The sequence below is a fragment of the Notamacropus eugenii genome, chromosome 3, assembly GCF_028372415.1.
Source record: "Notamacropus eugenii isolate mMacEug1 chromosome 3, mMacEug1.pri_v2, whole genome shotgun sequence".
Taxonomy (NCBI): domain Eukaryota; kingdom Metazoa; phylum Chordata; class Mammalia; order Diprotodontia; family Macropodidae; genus Notamacropus; species Notamacropus eugenii.
In genome coordinates this window covers 238992629-239016982 of record NC_092874.1, presented here as the reverse complement: position 1 = coordinate 239016982, position 24354 = coordinate 238992629, and the positions used below count along the sequence as shown (strand labels likewise).

Genomic DNA, 24354 nt, shown 5'->3' with positions numbered 1-24354 from the left:
ATAATTTTAAAAATTTTCTTGGATTGCTCTTATTTTTTTCCCTTATTTTTCCTCAACATCTCGCATTTGATTTTTAAAGTTCTTTTTAAGCTTTTCCAAGAACTCTTTTTGGCCTTGTGACCATTTGACATTTTTCTTAGATGTAGGATTGGCTTTTTAAGCTTCATTATTTTCTTCTCTATCCCACAGTAGTATGGTTGGGTTCTTTCTCCTTTGCTTACTTATTATTATTATTTTTAGTGGCTTTTTACTATATTCACATTCTAGTTCCAAGGTATGGGGGGGACATGCCTCAGGCTTCAGGTTTTTTTTTACTTTTGTTTTCTAAGCATTGTCTGGGGGCCCTTCCTCAGGCACTATTTTTTGCCCCTGAGTCATGGCTCAGGCCCCCAGCCAGGCTGTCACTCTTACTCCCTGCCATCCCCTCCAAGACTGTAAACTTCAGCTCTCTTTTCTGCCTTGGAACAGAAACTAGGAACTCTGTTCTCCTGCAAGTGCCCATAGTCAATGGAGTCCCTCTCTGCTATTACATTCACTTGGCATGAGCTCATTCCTCCTTGCCCACAGCTGCAGCCCAGTTCCACTGTCTGGTCAGTGCAACTGGGCCTGGTATCCTGAGACAGTGGACAGTCCTTTAATCTTCCCCTACTTAGCTGTCCAACCCCTACACTGTTCCAGAGGTGAAAATTCCTAACTGGCAGAGAAGGAGGTGCAGCTGCCCACAGGGCTTGTGGAGTCAGTGGAGTCCACCTGGAGGTGTTTGCACTTCAGTCTGGTCAAAACTCCACCACCAGAGGTTGAACCCTTCTTAAAGTCCTCTTAAGACTTAAGAGGACATCTGCTTTACTCCAACTTTTAATGATTTCTGCCTCTCAAAGTTTAATTTGAAGTGATATTTTGTCTGTTTTGTGAGAAATTTGGAGAGGCTCTTTTCCTTTCTTATTCCATTATCTTGCCAGAATACTCTCAGCTATTCATTTGTGCTAGTACCTAGTATTCAGTCAGTCAATCAACAAATATTTATTAATTACCTGCAATGTTCCAGACACTGAAATGATCCTTATTTGCAAATAGTTTTCTTTCTTTTGAGGAACAGTCCATATTCGTTGCTTTCTACTTTCCTCCAAATTCATTTCTAGTGTCCATAATCACTTGGTAACTATTTGATATTTATATGTGCACATATCTTCCAAATAAAGTCCTTAAGAGTAGGAATTGTTTTACTCTTGTATTTGTATCACTGAAGCTTAGCACAGAGCCCGGTACATAGTGAGTCCTTCAGAAATGCTTGTTGATAGGATACTAGGATACTATTCAACACTCATTTATCATTTAAAGTCTTTGAGCTCAAGTTTGGACTCATACTTTTCTTACTAGTTTTTTCTCCCATTCTTGCTTTGTTTCAAGGATTTCAATTGCTTCTCTTCAATATCTTCAAGGAGAAAGTGGAAGGAGTCCTGACTTCCCTCCTGGAGGAACTGAATCTTTGCTTTGCCACTTGGGTGACCTTGGTCAAGTACTTTTTCTCTTTGTACCTCAGTTTTCTTGTCTATAAATGAGAGGCTTGGATTAGATAACTTCCAAGATACCGCCCACTTTGAACTCTGTTATCACTGACATCCAGCTTTTTTAGGTGTGGTACTGCAATACATACTTATTTCCTGGTTTGCTTTAGTTCCAAGATTCTGTGATAAAACTCTTGAGAAGGGCTTTCCCTTTACTCACTTCTCACACAGTAAGATACACGGGCTTTTGAAAGAATAGGTAGAGATGGAAATGAAAAGTCAGCTGTTTAGAAAAGTAAATAGTAGTTAAACAATTTTTAATAACTGTTGAAATGTAAATAATTTGCATAGGAGGAGGCTCAAAGACTTCACTAAAATGAACATGAGATGGTTGAAAAGATAATTGGAGAGAAAAAAAATACTATGAAAGCCAAATTACAAAATCCCTGAATTAAAAGCACCCTTTAATTAACTCAGAGGCTGCTTGTGATAGTTAATAGTTCTGTTGTTACCCATGTGGTGACACTCTCCATTTGATTAGAAATGTGCGCAGAAAAAAATAAGTTATAAAACAATTTCAACTCTAACAGAAACTGGACTCTGCATCCCATTCTCTGAATGACTTCTAATGTATTACAGACTTGATTGACTGGTGGCCACTTGTGGAGTGCCCTGGTTATCTCTTCCTCCTTGCTGTTTCTTCCAGCCATCTAGCTATTTTTTACTTGATGATTCCTCATGTCACTCTGTTGTCAGTGGCTTGAGGAACTGAGTACACTATCAATTTAGAAACAGTTACCTTTTCTGATTTATTAAGGTAAGCAGTGGATGAAAAATAAAAGGGCAGTAGTGTAAGTTATTTCTCTATTCCACTCAAAATGAAGACATACTTAGTGCTACTCTAAGGGGGCAGGAAAGATAATTTTTAGGCTTTTGCTTTCATCTTCACTAATCACTGTCATCATCATTATTTTTCATGTTCAGTATTACTAGAGATTCTGAGTAGATGAGTTTAATGCCCTAAATATTAAATAGGGGCAGCTGATGTAGGGCATTATATTTACTATTAGGAATCCTTCCTGTTCTTCTAGTCTGAGGAGAAATTTTAAAGTAGAAATTTTAGTAGAAAGTTTTCTCTCTAATGTTACTAATGGTCTCTTAACTGTTAGATCATGGTTAGCCACCTTTCTTCTGGACAGTCTCTTCTTATTTAATTTCCTTGACAATTCTCTCCCAAGGTCTTCTACCTTTCTGATCACTACTCATTTTAATTTGTTGGATCATATCCATCTGCCTCAATGTTCTCCCTGGATTCTCTCCAGGATCTCATCATCTCTTAAAGAGTTTAATTATCATGACTAGTCTGATAACTTTCATATCTATATATTCAACTTCAATCTCTTTAAACAAACAAGCAAAAAGTCCCACATAGCCAAATTCATAATAGCCAAATAGCTTTACCTGACTGTCCCATATTCATCTCAAATTCAATATGTTCAAAACCAAACTCAAAATTTCCTCTAACTGTATCCCTCTTCCAAATTTCCAAATTTATATTGAAGGCACCACCATCCTTCCTTTTATCTAAGTTTCAGATTCATTCTTGGCTCTTCCCTTCTTCTCACTATTCTGCTCTCGCATGTCTCCCCTTGCCCACTGAATCAACTGCCAGATCTTGTACATTCTACCTCCATGATATTTTTTTCATTTTGTCCCTTCTGTCCATTCACACAGCCGCTACTCAGGTTCAGTCTCTTATTACTCCTCTCCTGGACTATTGTAATATCCTCTTTGGAACAACATGTCTGAGCAGGCTGGTTTCATAACCCAAGTTTAGTATTAGAAGAGAAAAGGAGACAATCATAGTAGAACTACATGATGGCCATCAGATTAGGATCTTTTGCTGTTTTTGTTTTACTAAATGTGCCTCTGATTGAATAATGGATGAAAGCAGATCTTACTGACCCATTAATGGACCTGGCCATTTAGGAGAGTTTGATTAAGGAAGATTTGTAGGAACACCCACAGCTTTTGTTAATGAGGCACTGGTTCTCAAGGGTTGGGATGCCCTCTGGCTCTCAAAAAGGTATAAATACTCTGAGGGTGAGGTTTTACTTTGGGGCTTAGTTTTTGTAATAAGGTTTTCATGTCAGATGAGGACTCTGAGAAGCTACTAAGGAGCCCCCCAGCTTTGACAACCCAGATGTCTTGCTTCCCTCTCTGGTAACTATGGTCAGACAGTTGGGGTCCAATTGTCTGTTGAATTTGGGCAGAAGAAGTCATATCTGTTGATCTTTTGATTTCTCGGTATTTTCTTTGAAATTCAGGGTGCTGACACCCTGAACTAGCTGAATGATATATGTACTTGGTTAAAGGAATGATTCATGTGCTTGATTAAAGTGATTGTTAACCCCTCAAAAGTTGCCTTTCCTTTTACCAATGCAGATCTAAGAACCTGTGTAGCAGACCCCCCTGTGTATGTTGGGGTGCTTACTGATACATTATAGCATAAATTAAAAGGAAAGTATGGGGTTTTGTGAGACTGGGAAAATTGTCTGTTGTTTCTCAGTTCTGGTGACTATTGTTCTGTGGAGCTACAGGAAGTAGGGAGGGCCAGAGACAGGGCCCAGCTCCTTACTCTGCTGGAGGAGTGAAGGCCCTGGAAGTGTATTGTATTCAGAAACCAGACCAGAGTAGTAAGAGCTTGGAATGGAGCCCTGGAACCCTGCCAGAAACCTGTGTACTGAACCACCCAGCAGAAGTGAAGAAAGGTCAGTATGCTGACTTTGGTGAGGTGAGAGGAATGGAAATGCAGGGCTGCCTGCATACAGACTGGGGCAGGAGCTGAGTGGGTGGTTCTTGCTGGAGGAGGAGGAACCCAGGAACTCAGAGTTCAGCCCTGGGGCAAGATTGGGAATGCTCAGCCTGGCACTGAATGTGCCTTTTTTCTGTGTTCTCCTGTGACAATTTGGGACCCAGGGGGTGAAGTTGTCTATGGTAGGTGGGGGAAAGTGCCATATACCTCCAACAACTCCACCCCTTAGGACTTGGAAGCGGGCTCATTAAGCCTACTGCTGAGAGTACAGGGTGAGGAGGACAAGCCCCCAAGAGGACTTTGCTTGGACATTTCTGTTTGGGATTGAGGAAGGAGGAGCTGATTGCTCTCTCCTCAGAGCTGGTGATAGTGATGGTGGAGATTTTGGGTTCTTCCCTACAATGTTTGCTTCCCAGGATAATGGCAAGACCAACTAGACTATTTGCTATTTCCCAAATTCAACATGCCAGCTTTTGCAGAACTGTCACCATGCTTAGAATACATTCTCCTTTCACTCTCTTAAGACATAGCATCCCTAGCTTCCTTCCAGGCTCAGCTCAAGTGCCATAGCCTCCTTTAAGCTCTTCTTATTTGTCCCAGTTGTCTGTGCTCTCTTCCTCTTGAAATTATTTTGTATTTGCTTATCTGTGTATCTGTTATACCCTCCAGTAGAATATAAATTCCTTGATGACAGAGATTTTTTCATTCCCTACGTCCTCCTGTTTCTACACTCTATCACAGATAGTAGATGATTAGTAATTATTATTATTTTTTCAAATAACAGGAGAGATGGTGTGGTAGAAAGCATAGAGATCTGATCTTGGAGTCACAAAAATTTGACTTCACGTCCCACTTCATACACACACATACACACATACATATACATACATACATACATAGATACATATATATATTCTGACTGTGTGACTCTGGGCAAATTCCTTAACTTCTCAGTGCACTAGATAACTCTCTTAATATTGTAGTTTCAGAGAAGGTACCAATCTGCTTTGGTAGAGAGAGTTTCCTCATCTGGAAGTTCCTTCTACCAATGATGATGCAAGTCAGGTCCCTATCTTAAACTGACAGAATTCCCGCCAAAATAGAATCTAGTCAGAAGGATAAGACAAATATACCAATATGATTTTCTGTGGAATCTAAAATGAAATGTGAAGGCCAGGTTTTATATATGAAATGGTGAATTGAGATAATTATATTTACTATTCAGCCTGATTGCTCTCTCCAGAAGAAGATATGTACCTGCACTTGCATTATTGAGGCTATGGTATATTTGTTAAATTTGCATTTTTTCTGATGTCTTTATGTAGAATGATGATGATGATGATGGGATGACATATCTAGAGTTGGAAGGGACCATCTGGTCTGATACCCTCATTTTAAAACTGAGGAAATGAAAGTTTATGGAAGTTGAGTGACTTGCCCAAGGTCACAAAGAAAGCAAGAATTGGAGGTAAGATTTAACCCTAACCTTTTCTCCTTCCACTGTACCAGAATGTACTGCTAAGCTGGCCCCCTCCTAAGTGTTGATCCATAGTACTTCTCATTCCAAAATGATTCTGGATCATAAATAGCTTAAATAGCTGCCTGAAGGTAGGGAAGATCAGCTTGTAGCTTGTGACAGGAGGCAGAATGGCCCTCTAGACTTTTCTCCCTTGCCATGTACAGTTTTCCTACTACCACTGGAATGGCTGGAAACTACATTCTTACATCGTTGTGGATTGACCTCCAGGTTGTTGATTTCTCAACAGTTTCTGCAGTGTGATTAGAGGCCCCACAAGTTTTCCAGAGAGCATCACATAACATCTATACCCCAAAGCAGAACTTGTTTCTGCCAGAAGACCCAGTCTTAGTGCCTACTTGCATTTCAGTGGCTGTAGTCATACTGTAGACAAAATGGCCCCATTCCAGGTTAATTACATAGGGCTTACAAATTCAGAATAATTGGAAGAACTGATGCATTGCTAGTGTGAGTCAAATGATAGCTCCAGAGTTCTTTGAGCAACTTGGAAGAGGAAAGTTGGCAAAAAGAATTCTGTTCTATTGGTTGCATGATTTTTAAGTACATTTTCTCTCATAGTAGCTAACTAGATAAATACTGAGAGAATGGTTTCTTCTATGTTTTTTTGTAGTGAAAAGGATGCCATTGGTGTATGATAAACACTAAATCATTGTCATCCTAAATCATAAAGATTGCTTGGAGCCAGAATTCTCTCAGCTTTCTGGATTTGCACAGTTCAGTTAGCTTCTACTAGATCAAGTCCTAAGCACTTAAGCACACAATAAACCAGAAAATTAGTCCATAAATGGTACCCTTTACAAATAATCATGAGTATATAGTGTTGCTAGGTTTAATCAACTGTGTAATGTTTTTAAAAAATTGCCTCTTTTAGTTGATAAACTGAAATGGCTATGGGGCTTCATTCCAGCCTACAGGGTACACAATATGCATTTATAAATTCGTAATTAGGTGGTTCTTAAAGCCAAATTTGCTACAGCCACAGTCAAAACATGGCCAGCATCATAAGTACAAAATCTCTTTTGTTGTTTGTTTGTTTTGTCTCTTTTTCTTGGTGATGTTATTAAATCTGAGTAGCACAACTCAAACTTGGAAGATGGGTAACCTTAGGAGAGAATTTTGGGTTTCAGATAATTGCTTTCTTTATGTAATATTTTTCTAGAATGATCTGCTAAGAAGTAGTCTTTAAAAAAATGTCATTTAGCAGTTAATTTGCACATATTTGCTTACATGACAGGAATCTATGATTTTGTCAGCTTAAAGAATTTTTGGTGTGGGAGCTCTTTCTATGAATATAGATGGCAACCAATTTATGACTTAGTAGATGAGATCATAGATTTAGAGTTGGAAGGGAACCTTGAGGCTATCTAGGTCAGTCCTAGTACTTTGGAGATAATAAAACTAGGAGCTATAAGGGTTAAGTGATTTGAATCACATAAGTAGTAAGGACAGAATTAGGATCTCTGCCTCCAAATTCAGTGTACTTTCCCATATACCATACTGTTTTGCTTAAGGCACATAGAGTCAAATGTCTTAGCCAGTAGCATGCAACTAAGTGTCAGAGATAGGATTTCAATGTAGGTCACCTTGATTCCAAGATTATCATTGTATCTGCTCTATGAATCTCCCTATATCTTATACACAAGAGTGAAAAAAAATCAGTTAAAATAGCTAAAAACCTGTTCTGACATTCCTAAATTCTTGTGACTTAAATTAAGCAAATATCAGAACAAGAAAGTAAATAGCACTATTTGTCAGACTTTCAAAGAGATGCCTATAAATTCAATTCTGTTTAGTTTAGTTCAGTAAATCATAATGTTTATAGGCTGGGACCAAGGTTCTCCCATGACATAACCAGGCAACAAGCATTTATTCTTATTTTTTTCTTAATTTATTTTAAACTTAAATGCAAAATAAGAAAAGAAAACAAGCATTGCCATGTGCACAACAGGATATAAAACAGGATTCAAAATATACAGCAATGCATTTCCTTTTCAAAAAAACCCATATAGTCAATAATACACATTGTGCTCAGAGAAGCCCATCTTTTCTTTGCTTCCTTGTAAATGTTCTTTTGTTCTCTTCTCTACACCTTTTACTTTGTTCTTTTCCCCCTCTTCCTCCTCCTCCTCTTCCTCCTCCAAGAAGGCTACAATTAAGGGTGGATTAACACACGCACACACATCCACACACACACACACACACACATATACACACACATATACATACACATATACATGCACCTACGTATACTTAGATATTTATAATCATACTCATATATAGACAAATACATTCATATGCATCTATGCAATACCACACTATATTCTGTTTCTTTGAGGGTAGATATCCTCTTCCTCGATAAGTCCAAGTTAACAAGAATTTATTAAGAGTTTACTATATATACTAGGTACTGTGCCAAGTGCTGAGGATACAAAGAAAGGCAAACATATGGTTTCTCTCCTCAAGGAATTCACATTCTAATGTAGGAGAAACATACAAACAACTATGTATGCACAAAATCAATACAGTGTAAGTGGGAGGTAATGTCAAAAGGAAAGCACTAGTGGTTGTGGGAGGCACCTGAAAAGATCTTTTGCAGACACAAACTGAGGCTTCTCAGACTGCAGAGCAGTCAGGAAAAGGTCTTGACTGAAAGGTTCCCTGGAACCCAGGGTCAGTCATACAAAACACATGATGGGTTAACCAGAAATATGGAGGTGCTAAAAATGTGTCCAGAGAAAAGAATTAGGGTATGATTTAGGAGAATGAGTCAGGCCCAGAGGAGCAAGTACAAAAACAAGGCAAAGACTTGTGGACTAGGTAGAACAGTTTAAATTGATTAAAAAAAGAAAAAAATCAAGACAATTCAAGACACTTAACACCTTGTAGACCTATGTGTATTTTTATTAGCAGTGAAACTAGCACTGTCTTCCAGTTTTCCCCAAAGAAATTCAACCGAACCAATCTCACCACTAGAATTATTGCTATGTCTAAGCTATTGGAGAGAGCTAGGTAATACAGTGGATACAACACTAAGCCTAGTCTAGGTTCAAATCCATCCTCAGACATTTATGAACTGTGTGACCCTGGGCAAATCACTTAACCTCTCTTAGCCTTGGTTTCCTTAACTATAAAATGGGAATAATAGTAGCAGCTACCTCACATGATTGTTGTGAGGATCCAATGAGATAATATTGGCAAAGTGCTTATCACAATGTCTTGCACAAAGCTGGTGCTTAATAAATGCTTCCTTCTTTCTATGCTGTAGCAAGCACAGTTTATTAAGTACCTGTCCTATACAGAGATTGATCCATTGAGAAAGCATTTATTAAGCATTCATTGGAGCCCAGGCACTGTGCTAAACAGGGAGGATGCAATTATAACCAAACTAGACAGTCCCTTCACTCAAAGAACTTACATTCTGATAGGAGCAGCCATACATAAAAGGAGGCTCAGCATTTATACTGAGACCTGGGGATGGCATTGGAGAGTAGAGCAGAGATACAAAGCTTAGAAAAGACAGTCTGATCTCCTTTTAGAACATGAAGAAATGTACACAAATGATTGTTGTGTTTGTCCTTCCTTTTTTGAAGAGGACCATGACATCAATGAAATGATGACATGACTTTGATTTGAGTGAGGGAGGTCACCAGCCTCATTTTCTCTTCCAGAGCAATCTGTGGCCAGTGACCAGATATTCATCAAGATGACTAGAGATGGCCCAGGATGCAATGGGAGACCCTGGCCCTTTTAGGCTAAGGCCTTTTTAGGTTCTCTCTTTGAGTGATGTAACACTCCTTCAGTGAATAGGCATCTTTAAGAAATGAGTCAAGGGATGGCCCCTTTAATTAGAAAGAAAAAAGGAAAAAAGAAAAAAATCAAGCTGGGAGGGGAAGACCCTCTCAGGGTTGCTGTTCCAAAGAGAAACAGTTACCATTGACATTCACTCTAAGCCAGGAGGGCCCAAAATACACAGTAGACCCAAGCTCCACACAAATGATTATACTACAAAAGAATGCATGTTATGTAAGAAAAGTGTAGGAAAAGTACAATGGGATGTCTAAAGGAGAAAGGCCATTAACAAGTAAGGAGTTAAAAAGAAAGCTTCCAGGAAGAGATGTTATTTAAATTATACTCTAGGAGAGGATTCTGGGAAGATAGCAAAATAAGGAAGGAAATTACCTGCCTCTTCCAAATTTCCCAACAAATAATTAAAAAATGATGCCTCAAAATGAACTTTAGCATGGCAGAAATACTTAAAAGTTGGAGTAAAGTAATTATCCACCTGAGACAACCTGGGAAGACATGAGGAAAGACTTGAACTCCCTGGGTGGTGTTCTGGCTTGATTGAAAGACAGATAACTCAGGGCAGATACCATCAAATGAACAAACAACAAGCCCTGGGAGCAGCTGTGTCAAAGGCACCCTCAGCTGCAGGATTTTTTGAACCACTGAGTTTGCAGAGGTTGGTTGGTTGATCAGGGAAAGATTGCAGCACCCTCTGCTGGTACTGGGCTCAGGAAGCATATGTGGTGACCAGCGGTCCCAGGCCACAGGCTGGAGGAGTGAGCACACTCTCATGAGTGTGGTTGCAGAAGGCTGGGTCCTGCTGGCTATGGGCACAGGACGGAGGGGTGAGTTGAAGCTTGCAGCTGAGGGAGGAACCTCAGGAAATAAGAGCATAAGGAGTGCCTGAGGTCAGGCTTCCAGTAGAAAACAATAGCACAAAAAACCTGAAGCTTGAAACATTGTCCCCCACACCTCAAGACTAGAGTTCAACTCTGATACAAAGTTAAAAGTCAAGAAACAAGCTACTAAAAAATGAGTAAGCCAAAGAAACAGAACCCAATCACAGATAGTTACTTTGGGGATACAACAGATCGGGTTCAAACTCAGATGAAGACAGTAAAGTGAAAACACGTACTTTTACTTCAAAGAAAAATGTAAAAATGGTCACAAGCCCCCCAAAGAGTCAAATAAAAGAAGTTGAGGAAAGATTAGGAAAAAATAAGAGTGATAAAAGAAAATCAAGAAAATTATGAAAAGAAATTCAACCAATTGGAAAAAGAGATCCAAAAACTTAAGTGAGAAAATGACTCCTTAAAAATTTGAATTTGGCAAGGGGATACTAAGACAAAGTGTTTAAAAATGAAAAATTAGAAGAGAATGTAAAACATCTCATTAGAAGAAAACAGAGCTGGAAAACAGATTGACATAAGACAATATAAGATTGTTGGACTAACTTAAAGTTATGAAACAGAGTCTAGACACAATAATTCAAGAAATTATTAAGGAAAATTGCCTGAATTTTAAAATTAGAGGGTAAAATAGAAATTGAAAAAAGATTCAGCGATCACCACCTGAAAGAGATACCAGGATGAAAACTCACAGGAACATTATAGCTAAGTTTTGAAGTTCCCAGTTTAAAGAGAAAATAATACAAGTAACTAGAAAGAAACAATTTAAATAATGTGGAGCTATAGTCAGGATAACACAAGATCTAATGTAGCTTCTACATTAAAAGACTGGAGGGCATGGTACATGATATTCTGAAGAGCAAAGGAGCTGGGTTTGTAACCAAAAATAACTTACCCTGCAAAACTGTGTGTCATCCTGCATGGAAAAAATGGATATTTAATGAATTAAAACATTTTCAGGTATTCATGTGGAAAAGACCAGAACTAAATGGAAAATCTGACCCATAAGAACCAGGAGAAATATAAGGCAAATGTTAAAAGATCAATTATAGGGCATTTAATAATACCAAATTGCTTACTTCTTACATGGGAAAAGATCTATAATTCTAAAGAATATTATCATTAATAGAGTAGTTTGCAAAGGCTTGAGTTAGGTATGATGGGATGATTCTAAAAGATAAAATTGGGTAGGGAGAGGCAAAATGAAGCAATTATCTCATGCAAATTAAGTGTGAATGGAAGAACTGTTACAGTGGAGACAGGAGGGAGTGGAGGGTTAGTAGAGCTAGAACCTGATTCTCATCAGAACTGGGTTAAAGAGAGAATAACATACATTTAGAAGTCTTAACTTAAGAAGAAATAGGAGAGTGATGGGATAGGATGGGGGAGGGACTATTAGAAGGGTGACCACATCAAAAAATTGGATGATAGAGGGAGAGGATAATGGGGGGATTCTTGGAAGGGTGTAGATTAGGGAGGCAGTGGTTAGAAGTAAATTAGACATCTGAGGAAGGACAGAGTGAAAAGAGAGGGAGGGAAATGAACAATTAGTAATTATAACTTTGATTGTGAATGGGATGAACTCTCCCATAAAATGGAAATGAATAGCAGAGTGGATTAAAAACCAGAATCCCAAAATATGTTGTTTACAGGAAACACATTTAAAAATGAGAGATATACATAGAGCAAAAATAAAGGGCTGGAGTAAAATTTATTATGCTTCAGCTATTGCAAAAAAAAAAAAAAGTGATGGTATCAATTATGACCTCAGACAAAAATAAGCTAAAATAGATTTATTTAGAAGAAATAAAAAATACTACATTATGATAAAGTATACAATAGATAATGAAGCAATATCAATATTAAGCCTATATGCACCAAATGCTATAGTGTCCAAATTTTTATGTTCAAATTTAAATGAATTACAGGTGGAAACAGACAGGAAAACTGTAATAGTTGGAGACTTCAACTTTTGCCTCTCAGAACTAGATAAATCTGACAAAAAAAGCCAAAGAAGTTAAGGAGGTGAATAGAATCTTAGATAATCTAGATGTGATAGATGTCTGAAGAGAACTGAATGGGACACATGGTATCTTTACAAAAATTGACCATATATTAAGGAATAAAAACTTTATAGTTAAATCCAGAAAAGCAGAAATATTAAATGCATACATTTCAGCTCATCATGCAATAAAATTGTATTCAATTAGTGTTCATGGAAACACAGATTAAAAATTATTTGGAGACTTTATCTTAAAGAATGAATAGGTTAAAGAACAAGTCATAGAAATAGTCAATAATTTTATTAAAGTGAATGACAATGCAACAACATACCAAAACCTATAGGATACAGCAAAAACAGTAATCAGAGGAAAAGTTATGCCTCTAAATGCTTATATCAATAAAACAAAGAGCAGATCAATGTATTGTGTATGCAATTGAAAAAACTAGAAAAAAATGAATTAAAAATCCCAAATTAGAAATTCTAAAAATTAAAGGTGAGATTAATAAAATTGAATGTAAGAAAACCATTGATTTAACAGGTTAAATTAGGAATTGGCTTTATGAAAGAAACCTTAGAAAACAGATAAACCAGGGAGCAGAGCCAAGATGTCAGAGTAAGAGCATGAACTTCCTAGAACACTCTGCTAAACCCAGACAAATACCTGTAAAAAATGGCTCTTAACAAATTCTGGAGCCTCAGAACCCACAGAATGATGGAGTGAAGCAAGTCTCCAGCCCAGGACAGCCTGGAAATTTGCTGGGAAGTGTCTATTGTGCCACGCAGGGGTCAGGGGGCAGTCCAGCATGGTCTGCGAGTGCATAGAGGGGACCTGAACAGGCCTTAGGGAGACTGAATCTCTCATACTTGTGGCAGTTGTCAGACTTCAGGACCCCAAAATGCCAAAGACAAATTGGAAGGTCAGTGGAAAAAGCCTGTGGGACCCGTGTGGGAGAGTGGAGTGGTCTGGCCCCAGCCCCAGGGTGACAGAGGGGGAAGAGGGTGGAGGAACTCACAGCAGCCACAGCAGCAGTAGAGACAGAGACAGCAACTGTTTCCGGAGCTCTAGGCCCATAGATTGTGGAGGAATCAAGCAGCTGACAGTATATCCCTCCACCCCCACTAGAAACAGAGAGCTACCTTGACAAAGAACTCAAAACTCAAGTAAGTGGCTGGGAAAATGAACAAAAACCAGAAAAAGAATCAGACTATAGAATTTTTCTTTGGTGACAAGGAAGACCAAAGCATGGAAACAGAAGAAAATAAAGTCAAAGTTCCTCCATCCAAAGCCTCCAAGAAAAATATGAATTGGTCTCAGGCCATGGAAGAGCTCAAAAAGGACTTTGAAAATCAAGTAAGAGAAGTAGAGCAAAATTTGGACAGAGAAATGAGAGTGATGCAAGAAAATCATGAAAAATGGGTCAACTGCTTGCTAAAGGAGACCCAAAAAAATGTTGAAGAAAACAAAACTTTAAAAAATAGACTAACCCAAATGGCAAAAGAAATCCAAAGAGCCAATCAGGAGAAGAATGCCCTAAAAAGCAGAATTGGCCAAATAGAAAAGGAGATCCAAAAAGTCATTGAAGAAAATAATTCCTTAAAGGTTAGAATGGAGCAAATGGAAGCTTATGACTTTATGAAAAATCAAGAAATTATAAAACAAAACCAAAGGAATGAAAAAATAGCAGACAGTGTGAAATATCTCACTGGAAAAACAACTGACCTGGAATGGAAAATAGATCCAGAAGAGACAAAAAATTATGGGACTACCTGAAAGCCATGATCAAAAAAAGAGCCTAGACATCATCTTTCATGAAATTATCAAGGAAAACTGCCCTGTTATTCTAGAACCAGAAGGTAGAATAAATATTGAAAGAATTCACCAATCACCTGCTGCAAGAAATCTGAAAAGAAAAATTCCTGGGAATATTGTAACCAAATTCCAGAGTTCATAGTTCAAGGAGAAAATATTGTAAGCAGCCAGAAAGAAACAATTCAAGTATTGTGGAAATACAATCAGGATAGCACAAGATCTAGCAGCTTCTACATTAAGGGATCAAAGGGCTTGGAGTATGATAGTCCAGAAGTCAAAGGAGCTAGGATTAAAACCAAGAATCAGCTACCCAGGTCATTCAATGAAATAGAGGACTTTCAAGCATTCTTGATGAAAAGACCAGAGCTGAATAGGAAATTTTCTTTTCAAACACAAGAATCAAGACAAGCATGAAAAGGCAAACCAAAAAGAGAAATCACAAGGGACTTACTAAAGCTGAACTGTTTACATTCTTGCATGGAAAGATAATATTTGTAACTCTTGAGACTTTTCTCAGCATTTGGGTAGTTGGAGGGATTATATACATATAGATAGAGGGCTCAGAGTGAGTTGAATAGGAAGAGACAATATCTAAAAAAAATAAACTTAAGGATTGAGAGAGGAATATATTGGGAGGAGAAAAGGAAAAATGGAATGGGGCAAATTATCTCTCATAAAAGAGGCAAGAAAAAGCTTTTTTCAGTGGAAGGGGGAAAAGGGGAGGTGAGAGGTAAAAAGTGAAGCTTACTCTCATCATATTTGGCTTAAGGAGGGAATAACATGCACACTCAATATGGTATGAAAATCTAACTTACATTACAGGAAAGTAGGGGAGAAGGGGATAAGTGGGATGTGGGGGGAGTGTTAGAAGGGAGGACAAATGGGAAGAGGGGGTAATTAGAAGTAAACACTTTTGGGGAGGGGCAAAATCAAAAGAGAGAATAAAATAAATGGAGGACAGAATAGGATGGAGGGAAATACAGTTAGCCTTTCACAACATGACTTTTATGGTAGTCTTTTGCATAACTACACATGTATAAGCTATATTGAATTGCTTGCCTTCTCAGTGGGGATGGGTGGGGAAGGAGGAAGGGAGAGAAGTTGGAACTCAAAGTTTTAAAAATAAATGCTAAAAATTGTTTTTATATGCAACTGGGAAATAAGAAATACAGTAATGGGGTATAGAAATCTATCTTGCCCTACAAGGAAATAGAGGAGATGGGGATAAGGGAGGGGAAGAGTGTGATAGAAGGGAGGTTTGACTGGGGGAAGTGGTGATCAGAATACACAGTATCTTGGGGTGGGAAGAGGGGAGAGATGGGATGAAAATTTGGAAGCCACATCTTGTAGAAATGAATGTTGAGAGGGCGGAGCCAAGATGGCGGAGTAGAAAGACGCACATACACATAGCTCTGAACCCACAACCCATAGAACATCTGTATAAAGTAACTCACGGCGAATTCTGGAGCAGCAGAGGCCACAGAACAGTGGAGCGAAGGAGATTTCTGTTCCAGAGGGATCTGCAAACCTCTCGCAAAAGGTCCGTCGCGCTGCAGACGCGGAGCCCAGCCCAGCCCTGTGGCGGCCAAGGCACGGAGAGGAGCAGATCCGAGCAGGCTTCAGGGATGGGATCTCCAACGGCTGCACGGGTCCCTCCACCCACAGGTGACAGGGGTCAGTGAGAGGGTCTCTTTGGCGGGTCCAGAGGGGAGTGGGGTGCCCCCATAACTCAGGCTCCCTCGGGAGGCAGAAGCTGAGGCAGTGGCAGACCTGGGCTCCCCAAGCAGGCAGGAGCCTGGATCCATTGTTGAAGGTCTCTGCATAAACCCCCTGAGGGAACTGAGCCTGAGAGGTGGCCTTGCCCCCACCTGAGCACCTGAACTTAATCTCACACTGAATAGCAGCCCTGCCCCCGCCCAAAGCCCTGAGGCTGGGAAGCAGCATTTGAATCTCAGACCCCAAGTGCTGGCTGGGAGGATCAGGAGGCGAGGTGGGTGTGAGGAGAATATTCAGAGGTCAAGTCACTGGCTGGGAAAATGCCCAGAAAAGGGAAAAGAAATAAGACTATAGAAGGTTACTTTCTTGGTAAACAGGCATTTCCTCCCTTCCTTTCTGATGAGGAAGAACAATGCTTACCATCAGGCAAAGACACAGAAGTCAAGGCTTCTGTATCCCAGCCCACTCAATGGGCTCAGGCCATGGAAGAGCTCAAAAAGAATTTTGAAAATCAAGTTAGAGAGGTGGAGGAAAAGCTGGGAAGAGAAATGAGAGACATGCAGTCAAAGCATGAACAGCAGGTCAGCACCCTGCTAAAGGAGACCCAAAAAAATGCTGAAGAAAATAACACCTTGAAAAACAGGCTAACTGAATTGGCAAAAGAGGTTCAAAAAGCCAATGAGGAGAAGAATGCTTTCAAAAGCAGAATTAGCCAAATGGAAAAGAAGGTTCAAAAGCTCACTGAAGAAAATGGTTCTTTCAAAATTAGAATGGAACAGATGGAGGCCAATGACTTTATGAGAAACCAAGAAATCACAAAACAAAACCAGAAGAATGAAAAAATGGAAGATAATGTGAAATATCTCATTGGAAAAACAACTGACCTAGAAAATAGATCCAGGAGAGACAATTTAAAAATTATGGGACTACCTGAAAGCCATGATCAAAAAAAGAGCCTAGACATCATCTTTCATGAAATTATCAAGGAAAACTGCCCTGAGATTCTAGAACCAGAAGGCAAAATAAATATTCAAGGAATCCACAGAACACCGCCTTAAAGAGATCCAAAAAGAGAAACTCCTAGGAACATTGTGGCCAAATTCCAGAGTTCCCAGGTCAAGGAGAAAATATTGCAAGCAGCTAGAAAGAAAGAATTCAAGTATTGTGGAAATACAATCAGGATAACACAAGATCTAGCAGCTTCAACATTAAGGGATCGAAGCACATGGAATAGGATATTCCAGAAGTCAAAGGAACTAGGACTAAAACCAAGAATCACCTACCCAGCAAAACTGAGTATAATATTTCAGGGGAAAAAAATGGTCTTTCAATGAAATAGAGGACTTTCAAGCATTCTTGATGAAAAGACCAGAGCTGAAAAGAAAATTTGACTTTCAAACACAAGAATGAAGAGAAGCATGAGAAGGTGAACAGCAAAGAGAAGTCATAAGGGACTTACTAAAGTTGAACTGTTTACATTCCTACATGGAAAGACAATATTTGTAACTCTTGAAACTTTTCAGTATCTGGGTACTGGGTGGGATTACACACACACACATGCACACATGCACACACACATAGAGACAGAGTGCACAGAGTGAATTGAAGAGCATGGGATCATATCTTAAAAAAATGAAATCAAGCAGTGAGAGAGAAAGATATTGGGAGGAGAAAGGGAGAAATTGAATGGAGCAAATTATCTCTCATAAAAGAGGCAAGCAAAAGACTTATTAGTGGAGGGATAAAGAGGGGAGGTGAGAGAAAAACATGAAGTTTACTCTCATCACATTCCACTAAAGGAAGGAATAAAATGCACACTCATTTTGGTATGAAAACCTATCTTACAATACAGGAAAGTGGGGGATAAGGAGATAAGCAGGGTTGGGGGGGATGATGGAAGGGAGGGCATGGGGAGGAGGGAGCAATTTGAGGTCAACACTCATGGAGAGGGACAGGATCAAAAGAGAATAGAAGTAATGGGGGACAGGATAGGATGGAGGGAAATATAGTTAGTCTTATACAACACAACTATTATGGAAGTCATTTGCAAAACTACACAGATTTGGCCTATATTGAATTGCTTGCCTTCCAAAGGGAAGGGGTGGGGAGGGAGGGAGCTAAAGAAGTTGGAACTCAAAGTGTTAGGTACAACTGTCGAGTAATGTTCTTGCCACTAGGAAATAAGAAATACAGGTAAAGGGGTATAGAAAGTTATCTGGCCCTACAGGACAAAAGAGAAGATGGAGACAAGGGCAGAGAGGGATGATAGAAGAGAGAGCAGATTGGTCATAGGGGCAATTAGAATGCTTGGTGTTTGGGGGGGGAGGGGACAAAAGGGGAGAAAATTTGTAACCCAAAATTTTGTTAAAATGAATGTCAAATAAATAAATAAACAAACAAACAAAAAAAGAAATGAATGTTGAAAACTAAAAATAAATAAATTAACCTCAAATAATAATAGATAAACTGTTCATTAATATGATTTATAAGAGAGAAGAAAAACAGCATTAAAAATGAGAAGGGTGAATATAGCACTAGAGATGAAATCAAAACAATTATTGGGAGTTATTTTGTCCAATTATATGGCAATAATTTTTACAATTTAAGTGAAATGGAAGAATACTCACAAAAATAAACTGCCTAGATTAACAAAAGAGGAAACAGAATATCTAAATAATCCCATTTTAGAAAAGGAAACTTTTTTCTTTTAAAAAAATTTTTAGAGAAAGAACAAACCATAAATGAGCTTCCTAGAAAAAAATCAGTAAAATCTACCAAACATTTAAAGATCAACTAATTCCAATATTAAATAAATTATTTGGAATAATTGGCAAAGAAGGAGTCCTATCAAACTCCTTTTATGAAATAAACGTGGTGTTGATGCCTCAACTAGAAAGAGTAAAAACAGAGAAAGAAAATTATAGACAAATTTCACTAATAAATATGGATGCAATTACCCAAAATAAAATACTAGCTAGGAGACTCCAACAACATATCACAAAGATTATACATTGTGACCAAGTGGGATTTATACTAGGAATGCAGGGATGGTTTAACATAAGGAAAACTTTTAACGTAATTGATTATATTGAAAACAAAAACATGATTATGTCAACAGATGCAGGAAAAGCTTTTGACAAAATACAACACTCAGTCCTATTAAAAAAACACTTGAAAGCATAGGTATAAATGGATTTTTCCTTAAAATCATAAGAAGCATCTACTTAAAACCGTCAACAAGCATTATCTGTAATGGAGATAAGCTTCAAGCCTTCCTAATAACATCAGAAGTGAAATAAGTATTAGAAATTTAACAACAATAAGGAAAGGAAAAGAAACGGAAGGAATCAGAATGGGCAATGAAGTAATAAAACTATTTCTTTGTGCAGATGATAAACTTGTTTTCCTAGAGATTAAACTAAAAATGCTAAGCTAAATACTGAACACTAAACTAAAGAATACTAAGCTAAATACTAAACACTAACCTAAAAATAACTAAGTAATTTAGTTGAAACAATAATTTTAGCAAAGTTAGAGGATATAAAATAAACCCATGTAAATTATTGGCATTTTTATGTATCACCATCAAAATCCTTCAAGAAGAGATAGTAAGAGATACCCCATTTAACAGTATAAAATACCTGCTAAGACAAACCCAGGAATTACATGAACATAATTATAAAACACTTTTTATACAAATCAGATTTAAATAATTGAAGCAATTTTAATTGTTCACATGTATGCAGAGCCAATATAATAAAAATGACAATTCTACCAAACTAATCTACTTATTCAATGCCATCCCAATTAAATTACCAAAAAATTATTTTATTGAGCTAGAAAAAATAATAACAAAATTCATTTAGAAAAACAAAAGGTCAAGAATATCAAAGGAATTAATAAAAATGCAAAAGAAGGAGGTTTAGCAACAACAGAACTTAAACTGTATCTTAAAATAAACTATATTATAAGGCAATAATTATCAAAACTTTCTGATAGTAGCTAAGAAATAGAAAGGTGGGTCAATGGAACAGACTAGACATGTGGTACAGAGTAGTAAATGATTATAGTAATCTTGTGTTTGACAAATGTAAAGATTCAAATGTTTGAGATATGAATTCTCTATTTGGTAAAAATTGTTAGGAAAGCTAGAAAGAAATCTGGCAGAAACTGGGTAGAGACCCATATCTTAAACCACTTAAATAAGGACAAAATGGATATATAACCTAGATATAAGGGGAGAAATCATGAGAAAACTAGAAGAACATGAAACATTACTTAGATTTATGGATAGAAGAAAAATATATGAATATACAAGAGATAGCATTGTGAGATGTAAAATGGATAATTTTGGTTACATTAAATTAAAATGGGTTTATACAAGTAAACTAATGAAGCCAAGATTAGAAAGAAAGCAGGAAATTTGGGGAAAATTTTATAGTTTCTTGGATAAAAGTCTCATATCTCATATATATAGAAAACTTTGTCAAATTCATATGAATATGAGCCATTCCCCAATGATAAAGGGTCAAAGGATATGAACAGGCAGGTTTTTGATGAAGAAATCAAAGCTATCCATAGTCATGAAAAAATCTCCTAAATCATTATTGATTAGAGAAATGCAAATAAGAACAATCTTGAGGTATCATCTCATATCAAATTGGTAAAATGATAGAAGTGGAAAATGACAAATATTGGAGAGGATGTGGGAAAATTAGGACTCTAAAACACTATTGGTGGAACCATGAACTGATTGAATTGGAGAGCAATCTGGAATTATGCTCAAAGAGTTATTAAGCTGCCTATATCCTCTGACCTAGCAATACCATTACTAGATCTATTTCCAACGATGATTAGGGAAGATGGAAAAGAACCTATATGTTCTAAATATTTGTAACAACTCTTTTTGTGGTGGCAAAGAACTGGAAATTGATGGGATGCCTATCAAAAGAGGAATGACTAAGCAAGTTGGGGTATATGATTGTGATGGAATACTAAGAAATGATGAGCTGGCTGATACAAAAAAAGCATGGAAAGATTTGCATGAAATAATGAAGAATTAAATGAACAGAACTAAGAGAAGGCTTTGTACAGTAATACTGTTCAAAAAATAACTGTGAATGATTAAATTATTCTGAGCAACATAAATACTACAAAGGACTTATGAAGGAAGACGCTGTCCATTTCCAGAGAAAGAACTGACAAATAAAAGAATACACTATGGTTTTAGATAGATAGATGGATTTATCTGTGTCAAATGGTAGCCTTCTCTAGTGTGTGGTAAAGAGGGAGGGAGGGAATGGAGGAAGATACTTCAGAACTTAAATATAACAAAAATAAAATAAAATTGAATTAAAAAAGAAATGAAAAAAATTATAGTCTAAAAAATGAGTAGGAATGAGTAAGAATTATACACCTAGAGGGAGTAGTGGCTCAACATTCCAGGGATAAGGATTAATGTGAACAAATTTGCATGGGTTATGAGGAATAAGGTGCTGTGTATATAAGGAATGGAGATTAGTTCATTTTGGTTGAGGCATATAGTATGTGGATGGAAATAGTATGAGATAAGGGTAGAAAGCTAGGGTAGTCAGATTAGGTAGGCCTCGAATGCCATTTCCGAAGAAACTTCAACATATAGAAAGCAATAGAGGATCACTGAAAAGTTTTGAGCAGGGGAGTGATATGACCAGATGTATGTATGAAGATGCTAAATCTGGCTGCAGTGTGAAGGATGGATTGAAGAAGGAGGAAGGCAGAAGCAGGGAAAGTCTATAATGAGGGTATTGGAGTAGTCTAGATGGGTGGAAATGAGAGTCTGTAATAGGTTGGTGGCTATAGGAGTAAAGAGGAGGGGATTAATTCTAGAGATGTTGCAGAATTGGAATCAATTTGGTTTGTAAATGAACTGGGTGCAAGAGATGAGAGACAGAAAAGAATAAAAAACAGCCAAAAGGATATGTGATTTCTTTGTTAAAAAATAAAAGAACATGGTCTTAATACCTAAACCAGAAAGAGTCAAAATAGAGAACGAAAGCTATAGAAACCAATTTCTCTAAAGAATCCTTCCTTCCTTCCTTCCTTCCTTCCTTCCTTCCTTCCTTCCTTCCTTCCTTCCTTCCTTCCTTCCTTCCTTCCTTCCTTCCTTCCTTTTTCTCTTCCTTTTTCTTCTCTATCTTTCTCTCCCTTTTCCCCCTGCCCTTTCTTTGGCAGGGCTAATGCAGAAATTTGTTTTACATGACTATACATATTTGCAGTGAGTTTGGTTTTTACTGACCTCTCTATAGGTCTGGAAAGGGGAGAGGGAGAGAATTGAGAAATAAAAATAAAATTGAATTTCAAAAAAAAATGAGAGGTTAATATGGAGTAATAAATAGAGAACCAGCCTTTGAGTCAGAAAGACCTAGGTTCAAGCCTCTGACACATTTGCCAGAGGCAAAGCACTTAATCACTTCATCTTCCATGTAACTCTTCAGACTACAAATGCTAGAACAGTTCTAGAACCTTCTAGGACAGAGGGAGTTTCCTCTCTGGGAGTTCCCTTTATCAGTGAAATCATAGATCCAAGTAAAACTCAAGCAAACAAAAATCTCTTGTCCCTACACATGCTAATAAACAGTGATTGATATTTTCCTATCAGTCAAGCCACACAACATTTTATGAAGTACCTCTATTTTGGAGTCAAAAATGAGATTAAATTGCAATGATTGAAGCTATCCAGTGAACTATTTAGTGACAGAGACAGACAAGTTTATTGATTGTTCCTAGAGTCTTTGTGTTTGTTACCCCAAACAGTACTGTGACTGATGTTGGTCCCAGACAAGAAATGATGAAACACAATTTCTCCACTCAGGGGAGAGAGGTGAGGGAGTGATGCTGAAGTTGCACACACTGTCAGACTTAGTCAAGTGTGTACCAGTGAATGTTTAACAATCAGCTCTCTGGGGAGGAAAAGCATTCACAGCACACTTTTAAGTTTAATTTGCACTATTAGCATTTTCTCCATTACTTTCTCAAACCTAGATAATCACAAAACAATAAATCAAGCTCTGATTTGTAGCCTTTGCTGATTTCCAATGCTCACAATGAAAATTTAACACCTACCTCCTTCATGGAGCTCAAGCTGCCTCAGCATATCCCTGGACTCAGTCAATGTGTTGGTTTTATGTTTTTTGGGGGCACATGTGGAAAGTCAATGGAAGGCTATATTGGGAAATGACTATGGTGTAAAAAATGAAAGGCATCAATAAAACTTGCCAAAAAGAAATTAAGGGAATGAAACAGAGGAAAGAATAATGTTTTTCCTGTCAATTGATTCATTATTACCTTTCAACAAATTTTAGGATTAAGCTGCCTTTCTTATGATGACTCTATGATAATATTGAAATAAAAGTCCACTTTTCATTTTTTCAACTAAGAAATCTCCAAATTTTGTTGTTAGTGTGTCTAATAAAGTCAGACTTCCTCTAAATATCATGAGTATTTTAAAATTTGCTCAGCAAAGAGAAGCAGTATAGTCTAGTAGGTGGACAAGCTGCCTTTGGAGCCAGGAAGACCTCAGCTCAAATCCCATCTCTGATCAATACTGGGCATGTGATCCTGGTAAGTCATTAAACCTCTCTGTGCTTTAGACCAGTGGTTTCAAACTCAAATAAAAATGGGGAGCCACTAATCCATACATAAGGATTCCCACAGATAGCATATTGATTTAAGTTTTAAATTTTAATATTATCTCTACAAAAAACAAAAAAAATCTCTGTTTTATTGTATTTCTGTTTATTTTGTTAAGTATTTCCCAGTTACATTTTAATTTGGTTTGTGCAACACTTGGGAGTATTAAAGATCCCATGCAACCTGCTGGCAGTGTGTTTGAAACCTCTGGTTTAGGCAAATCTCCAAGTTGAATAGATACCAGCCTAGACTGGTAGAGGGTTTTTCCTCATTCAGTAGATCCTGATACCAGTGAGATCACATTTCTCTTCCCTATCTTACAGACTTAGAGAAACGTGTTGACAAGAACATTTTGTAGATATCAGGGCTTTATAATCATGAACTAAAACAAGCATTATTTGTAGAATTAAATGACATAACAAAGGAAGCCTGAAATCCTAGGAGGTTATAGAAAAATGGCGTTACAAATTCAATTTAACAAACATCCATTCAATAATACTGTGTAAAGGATACAGTACTAGGTCTTGGGGGAGATACAAATTTTCAGAAGATATAGGCCCTTCCCTGAAGAACTTTACATTCTAGTGAGAAAAATGGCATG

At 37.6% G+C, this 24354-nt stretch overlaps 1 long non-coding RNA gene across 1 annotated transcript in view; it reads left to right on the top strand.

The window, feature by feature from the left end:
* The first annotated feature begins 3531 nt into the window (after positions 1 to 3531).
* Positions 3532 to 24354, top strand: part of LOC140534328 (uncharacterized) — a 37733-nt gene continuing 16910 nt past the window's right edge. Inside the window, exons 1-2 of the long non-coding RNA XR_011977250.1 lie at positions 3532 to 4276; positions 5646 to 5788. This is a non-coding gene — a long non-coding RNA (uncharacterized lncRNA). The remainder of the gene's footprint in view (positions 4277 to 5645; positions 5789 to 24354) is intronic.